The sequence below is a fragment of the Penaeus chinensis genome, chromosome 28 (assembly GCF_019202785.1).
Source record: "Penaeus chinensis breed Huanghai No. 1 chromosome 28, ASM1920278v2, whole genome shotgun sequence".
In the NCBI taxonomy this organism is placed as follows: domain Eukaryota; kingdom Metazoa; phylum Arthropoda; class Malacostraca; order Decapoda; family Penaeidae; genus Penaeus; species Penaeus chinensis.
In genome coordinates this window covers 9,797,083-9,804,582 of record NC_061846.1, presented here as the reverse complement: position 1 = coordinate 9,804,582, position 7,500 = coordinate 9,797,083, and positions in this window count along the sequence as shown.

Below are 7,500 nucleotides of genomic sequence, written 5' to 3'. Positions count from 1 at the left end.
GGATTCGTGTGATCTTGAGAAAGCTGTATCAAGATAACTTCTTACGGAAAGGGACACTTTTCTCTCCCTCTCATTAGGTGGTTATTTCACGAATAAAATCCCGCCGAGTCGTTCATTCAAAGATGCAATTTGAGAGAGCAAAAAAATAACGAAGAAAAAAAAAAGAAGTAATTTGAGAAAGAGTGAAAAAAAAATATGGAAACAGCTCTTTAAAGGAGAAATTGCCAGTTGGGTCGTTAACGAAGGCTTGTTTGGGTGAATTACACAGAATTTCTTCCACCGTCCTTGTAGGAAATGTCGTTTGAGATTTGTAGATGAATAGGTTGAATTGAGTCATTTCGCCGTTTCGTATGATCTGTGAGAGAGAGGGGGGAGGGGGGGAGGGTAAAGGAGGAGGAGGAGGGAGAAGAAGGATAAAAAGAAAGCTGGAAAGGTAAATAAACATCTGAGGTAAACTATCGACATTTTTTTTTTTTTATGAGGTTGGCATCTAATGAAAATGGATGTTTATGAAAGGAAAATATTAATAAGGATAATTCCACCGGCACGAAGATGTTTCGCAGCGATAGAGCACAAGGGTTCGAGACGCAGACGAGTTACTTCCCTTGCCTGCTTCCTGCCGAGTGCGCCTTCGGGAAAGCCTCTCCCATTTCTCTCTTTCTCTCTATACGCATCTAAATCCATTAATACAAACTGCCCATGACAATACTGGCCCTTCGGAAAGATTGTTTGGGCCTTGAACGCGTACTTATCAGCCCCCAGATCTGCTAACTTGGCGAAGTCGTGACCCATGTTGGACTCACGCAGAGACTACCCCTTGTTCGGAACCTTGCTGGCTGACCTTGGCATTGACTTAGATCAGGTTTTCGTCTTCCCCCGCTTTTTTTTTTTTCTGCTTCTTCTTTTGCTTGGGTTGTATTTGGGGTTAGTATTTTCTTTCTTGGGTTTGGATGATTTATGTGAGGTGGTGGGTATTGTTCGTTTCTAGTTTATAACGGTTTAAGAAATTCGTCACTGATGATGGCCACTTTGCATGATGAAGTGAACATCCATTCCCTTAGATCAATAATAACAAACAATAATAAACACTTTACCGACACTACAATCCCCAACCTCGCCTTTTACTCCCCAACATCATCCCCAACCCTCTCTTACTCCAACCATACCCCCATACCACTCCCCCTTTCTCCCCCCCCTCCCCCCATCCCTCCCAAACCGAATCCCGAGCCAAAGGAAGCGCTCGAGACAGTTCATCAGGGGTCGGGTGGGCGGGAGAAAGAGCGTGTTTGCCTCAATCGTTAACGCCGGCCCCAACCCTCGTTCTTGGGGCGCTCGCCGGCCCTCGCTCCTCGGCCGTCCGTCTACAGGGCTCTTGTGTCTTTGCTGTTGTTGTTTTGGGGTTGGTTTTGTGGGTGTTGTGGGTTTCTTGTCGTTTGTTCTGTTCTTTTTGTCTTTCTCTTTCTTTCTTTCTGGCTTTCTGTCTTTCTCTCTTTCTCTTTCTCTTTCTCTTTCTTTCTCTCTCTCTCTCTTTCTCTCTCTCTCTCTCTCTTTCTCTCTCTCTCTCTCTCTTTCTCTCTCTCTCTCTCTTTCTTTCTCTCTCTCTCTCTCTCTCTCTCTCTCTCTCTCTCTCTCTCTCTCTCTCTCTCTCTCTCTCTCTCTCTCTCTTTCTATCTCTCTCTTTTTTTTGAGTGGTTTTAATATCGATATTTTCTGCGCGCACGGCGATCCTCTTGTGCCCCGTACTTTCGTGTTTTTGTTGTAGTTGTTCTTTGCTTTCTGGCTGTTGCGCTCTTATGTTTTCGGTATTTTTATTATTATTATTAATCTTTCTCTCTTCATTTTCTTTTTATAGCGGTTTTAATGCATATATTCCCTGTGCGCACGACGATCTTCTTTCCCCGTCTGTTTTTTTTTTATTTTCTTTGTTTATCTGGTCGTTTATTTTTTTTTCTTCGTTTATCTGGTCGTTTATTTTTTTCTTTTCTTTTATCTGGTCGTTTATTATTATTATTATTTTTTTCTCTTTGTCTCTTTTTGTTGCTTGCGGTTTTATTACATCTCTGTGCGCTCGGCAAGCCTCTCCTTGCCCCGTTTGTCTACAGCACTTTGTGATTTTGTTGTTGAATAGGATTATCTTTCCTTTTTTTTTTTATTTGTATGTGTATGTCTATTCGTTCGTCCATGTGTTTATTTTCTAATATTTTGGAAATTTATATTTTTGGTCTCACCATTTTCTCTGCGGCCGTCGACCTCCATGCTCCGGTCTTTAGCGCCTGTGTAGTATTTGTATTTCCATTTCTGATTATTTTCTCTAAAAAAAAAGATAAATGGATGAATAAATTACTTTTCTTTTGTCTATATTTTTACCATTTAATTATTCTTCTTTCTTGCAGATCGTGTGGTCCGTCTGCAACCGGCGAGCCTATTCTTTCCTCGTTTGTCTGCAATACTTCATCTTTTTTGTGTTTTTTTTTCTTTTGTTTTGACTTTTATGCGTTTAATTCATTCAAAAACTTACCTGTATATTTATCTGTTTGTTTGTTCTTCTTGTTTTCCTTTAATGCCTTGTTCTGTTACATTATATTTTTGTTGTTGTTGTTAATGTTACCTTGTTCTGTTCTTGCCTTTGTTGATATTTCTAACACTGAAATATAATAAAGCTAATGTTTTTATCTGAGTTTTATTTGAGTAAAATAGACTTTATACCTTAGCTCTATCGTTATCATTGTTTCTGTTGTTATTATTGTTGTTTCTTTCATTCCGTGATTAGTATTGTTTTCTCTGTTATTCCTCAAAGAAAAAAATATATGGGGATTCTGAATTTGTTATTATTATTGTTATTGTTGTTATTGATATCATTATCATTATTACTACTACTGCTACTGTTAGTATCATTATTACTATTATCATTCTTGTTATTGTTGTCATTATTGTTGTTATGATTATGATTATCATTATTATCGTCATCATATTCATTACTATGTTTATCAATGTTATTATCATTATTAATATTGTCATTATTATTATTATTATTATCATCATTATTATTATTGTTGGTGACATTATTATTCTCATGATTATTAACATTATCGTTATTATCATTATTGGTGTTATTATTATCATTATCATTATCATCGTCATTATCGTTATTGCTATTGTTACTGTTATCACCATTATTATCATTGCTATTATTGTTATCATTACTATTATCATTATTATTATTATTATTATCATTATTAATATTATTAATGAAATTATTATTAATATTATTATTAATATTATTATTATTATTGTTTCATCATTATTATTATTTTCCTTATTATTATTATCATTATCATTGTTATTATTATTATTATTATTATTATTATTAATATTATTATTATTATTATTATCATCATTACTATCACTATCATAATTATTATCATTAGTGATATTATTATCATATCTACTCCTATCATTATTTTTATTATAATTTTTATCCTTACTATCGTGATTATCATTATTACTATTGTTTCGATTATTTTTATTATCATTATCATCATTATTACCCTTATTGTTATTATTATTATTATTATTATTATTATTATTATTATTATTATTATTATTATTATTTTTATTACTATTGTTATTATCATTATTTTTATCATCAATATTTTTACTATCATTTTAATTATTGTTATTACTATTATTGATAATTTTGTCATCATTATTGTAATATTATTTTATTTTATTATTGTTAATATTATTATCATCATTATTATTATTGTTGTTATTATCATTATTATCATTATCATTATCATTAATATTATTATTATTATCGTCATTATTATTATCATTATTATTAATATTATCATCATCATTATCATTATTGTTATTATCATTATCATTATCATTATCATTATTATTATAAATTATTATCATTATCATTATCATTATTATTATTATTATTTTATCATGCTAAATCATTGGAAGTGTGAAGGATTTGAATCAGCGAAGTGTGGAGAGGTCAGTCGCTGAGCTTCGTGACTGTTAGACGAGACGATCGTTAGGTGGTCGTTAGGCGTTCATTAGGCGTTCGTTAGGCCTTCGTTAGAGTTGGTTCAGAGTACGTTAAGCATTCGCTAGGCGTTCGTTGGGCGTTCGTTAACAGCTGTTCGTCGCAGAAGGAGGTTTGTTCGTGATGGGTCCGTTACTTCGCCAGGGCGACTCCTTTCAAGCTTTGGGGCACTTTGTTGGTCAGCTTGAAGAAATAAATTTGAGTTATTGCCATTATTGATTAGAATGATCTCTCTCTCTCTCTCTCTTTCTCTCTCTCTCTCTCTCTCTCTTTCTCTCTCGCTTTCTCTCTCTCTTTCAGTAGATATATACATATTTGTATGTGTGTGTGTGTGTGTGTGTGTGTGTGTGTGTGTGTGTGTGTGTGTGTGTGTGTGTGTGTGTGCCTGCACCTTTTACATCACGCGCTCACTGCTTACTTCAAGAAAGAAACGAAAGTAAAACTCAGACAGTGAAACCGTTGATAATTCAATAATAAAAAGAAGCTCTTGCTGTCTCGCGTCCTGGAACCTGTCTTGGCCAGCCCCCCCCCCCTTCCCCTTCCCCTTCATGCCTCCCCCTTCCTCTTCGTCCCTCCCTCCTCCCCCTTCTTCTGCCTCCTCCCTCCTCCTCTCCCTCCCTCCCTCCCTCCTCTCTTGCCGATCATGGTCAAGGAACAGTGTCAAAGGGAGGGCCTGTTGGAGGTGAAAATGTCAGGGGTGAGCTCTCGCCCTCCCTCCCCCCTCCCTCCTCCCCCCGCCTTCACTCCGCTCTCCCTTTCTGGATAGTTTCCTATCTCTCTCTTTATATATATATATATATGTATGTATATACATAATATATATATATATATATACAATATATATATAACACACACACATATATATATGGGTGTGTGTATGTGTGTGTGTAACACAAACACACACATAGATAGATATATATATATATATATATGTATAGATTCAAAGATATAAATACATATATACATATACATATGTATGTAAGTACACACACACACACACACACACACACGTGTATGTATGTATGTATGTATGTATGTATGTATACGCATATATATATATATGTATATATAAATGCATATACATATATATGTATACATATATATATATATGAATAAATATATCTACATATATATACATACATATATGTTTATACATTTATATATATATATGTGAATATATATATGTAAATATATATATGCAAATATATAAATATATATATATATATATATATATATATATATATATGAACTTGCACCCTTGTATCTATACATTTTCCTGTGTCCGTCGCCCATATATTATCATAGTGATTATAACATTAAACATTGCTATGAAAATGGTAATAATGAATTTACAGTGATGATATTCATAATCAGATATAATTAATGATTATAATAACATAGTAAAAAAACATTATAATGACCATGATTATTCAACAAAGATAATGATACTGATGAGAGTACCAAGTTTAATTACCGTTGACTGGAATCATGGCGATAATGTTAATAGTCTTCATATCGATATTTGAATTTATGATGTGAGTTAGTAAGGGAAAGAGAACAAATAGCAATTATAATAATAATAATAATAATGATAATAATGATAATGATAATAACAGTAACAGCGAAAATAATAATGATGATGATGATGATAATTGTAATCATGGTAAAAATAATACTTTTAGTAACAGTTATGACAATTATAATAATGAAGACAAGAGTAGTAATAATAATAATAGCAATGTTAATAATAATTATTATAAAACAGTGATAATAATAATGACAATAGTAATGATAACAAAAATACCAAACAAGGATAATAATGATAATGATAATGGTAATAATAACAATGATGATAATGATTATAATAACGATGATAATAATATCAACAACAATAACAACAATAACGGTAATAATGATAATAATGACAATGTTAACAATGATGAGGGTACTGATAGTGATAATGATAATAATAATAATGATTGCAATAATACAAACAATAATAATAATAAAGAAAAAGTCAACAATCCCAACAGAACAAGCAATGGACTCCGAACAAGCAGTCAAAGCCCCCTATTTTCCCTCCCCCCCTCCTCCCCCTACACACCCCTCTTCGCCTGCCCCCTCCCCCACCCCCCCGTTGCCTCCCCATCTCCCTTCAACACCCTCTTCCATCGATCCCCCTCCCCCCCCCCCCGCCTCATCATTCCCCCTCTTCTCCCTATCCCCCCCCCCCCTCCTTGCTACTTCCCCCTCCCCTCACCTCCTCTTAAACACCCCTCTTCCCCTTCCCCCCCTACCTCCTTACCCCCCCCACATCTCCCCTTCTCCCCTCCCCTCCCCTCCCCCTAAACATCCCTTCTTTCCCCCCTCTTCCCCTCCCCACCTCCCCACCTCCCCTTCCTCCCTTCCCTAAACACCCCTCTCCCCCCCCTCTTCCCTCTACCACCTCCCCTTCCTCCCCCCCTAAATACCCCCTTTCTCTCCCCTCTTCCCCTCCCCACCTCCCCTTCCTCCCCCCTGAACACCCCTCTCTCCTCCCTCTTCCCCTCCCCCCCCACCCCCACCACCTCCCCCACATAACAAATTTCCAGCTGTCGACGATCGAAACGACGTAATTAAGTCATTTCCTCCATCTTTTTGTAACTCTAGAAGCTCAACCATTTGGCAAGTTGCAATTTTCGTGTTATTTGCCTCATTTCTTCGCAATTATCTTGTTATCTTACTGGGAAATGGGTGTTGTTGTGTTTTTCCTTGTCATTCTTTTTCTTTTTCTTTTTCTTCTTTTTCTTTCTCTTTTTATTTGTATTTATATTTTCTTTCTTTTTCTTTTTCTTCTCTTTCTTTTTATTTTTATTTTTCTTCTCTTTCTTTTTCTTTTCTTATTTTATTTTTTTATTTTTCTTTCTTTCTTTTTTTTTTCTCCTTTTTCTTTTTCTTTTTCTTTTTCTTATCTTTCCTTTTCTTCTTTTTTTCTTTTCTTTTCCCTTTTCTTCATTTTCCTTTTTTTTCTTCTTTTTTCTCTCTCTTCTTGTTTTTCTTCTTCATCTCCTTCATTTCATTGTTTTTTTTTTTTTTGGGGGGATAGAGGAGATTTTTTTCTTTCTTTCTTTTTTAGAAACTTTTTTTTATGGGGACAGTCGTTTGTGTTCATTTACGATAGATAAATAGATAGATAGATATATAGATGGGGACAGTCGTGTGTGTTCATTTACAATAGATAAATAGATAGATAGATAGATGGGGACAGTCGTGTGTGTTCATTTACGATAGATAAATAGATAGATAGATATATAGATGGGGACAGTCGTTTGTGTTCATTTACGATAGATAAATAGATAGATAGATATATAGATGGGGACAGTCGTGTGTGTTCATTTACGATAGATAAATAGATAGACAGATATATAGATGGGGACAGTCGTGTGTGTTCATTTACGATAGAT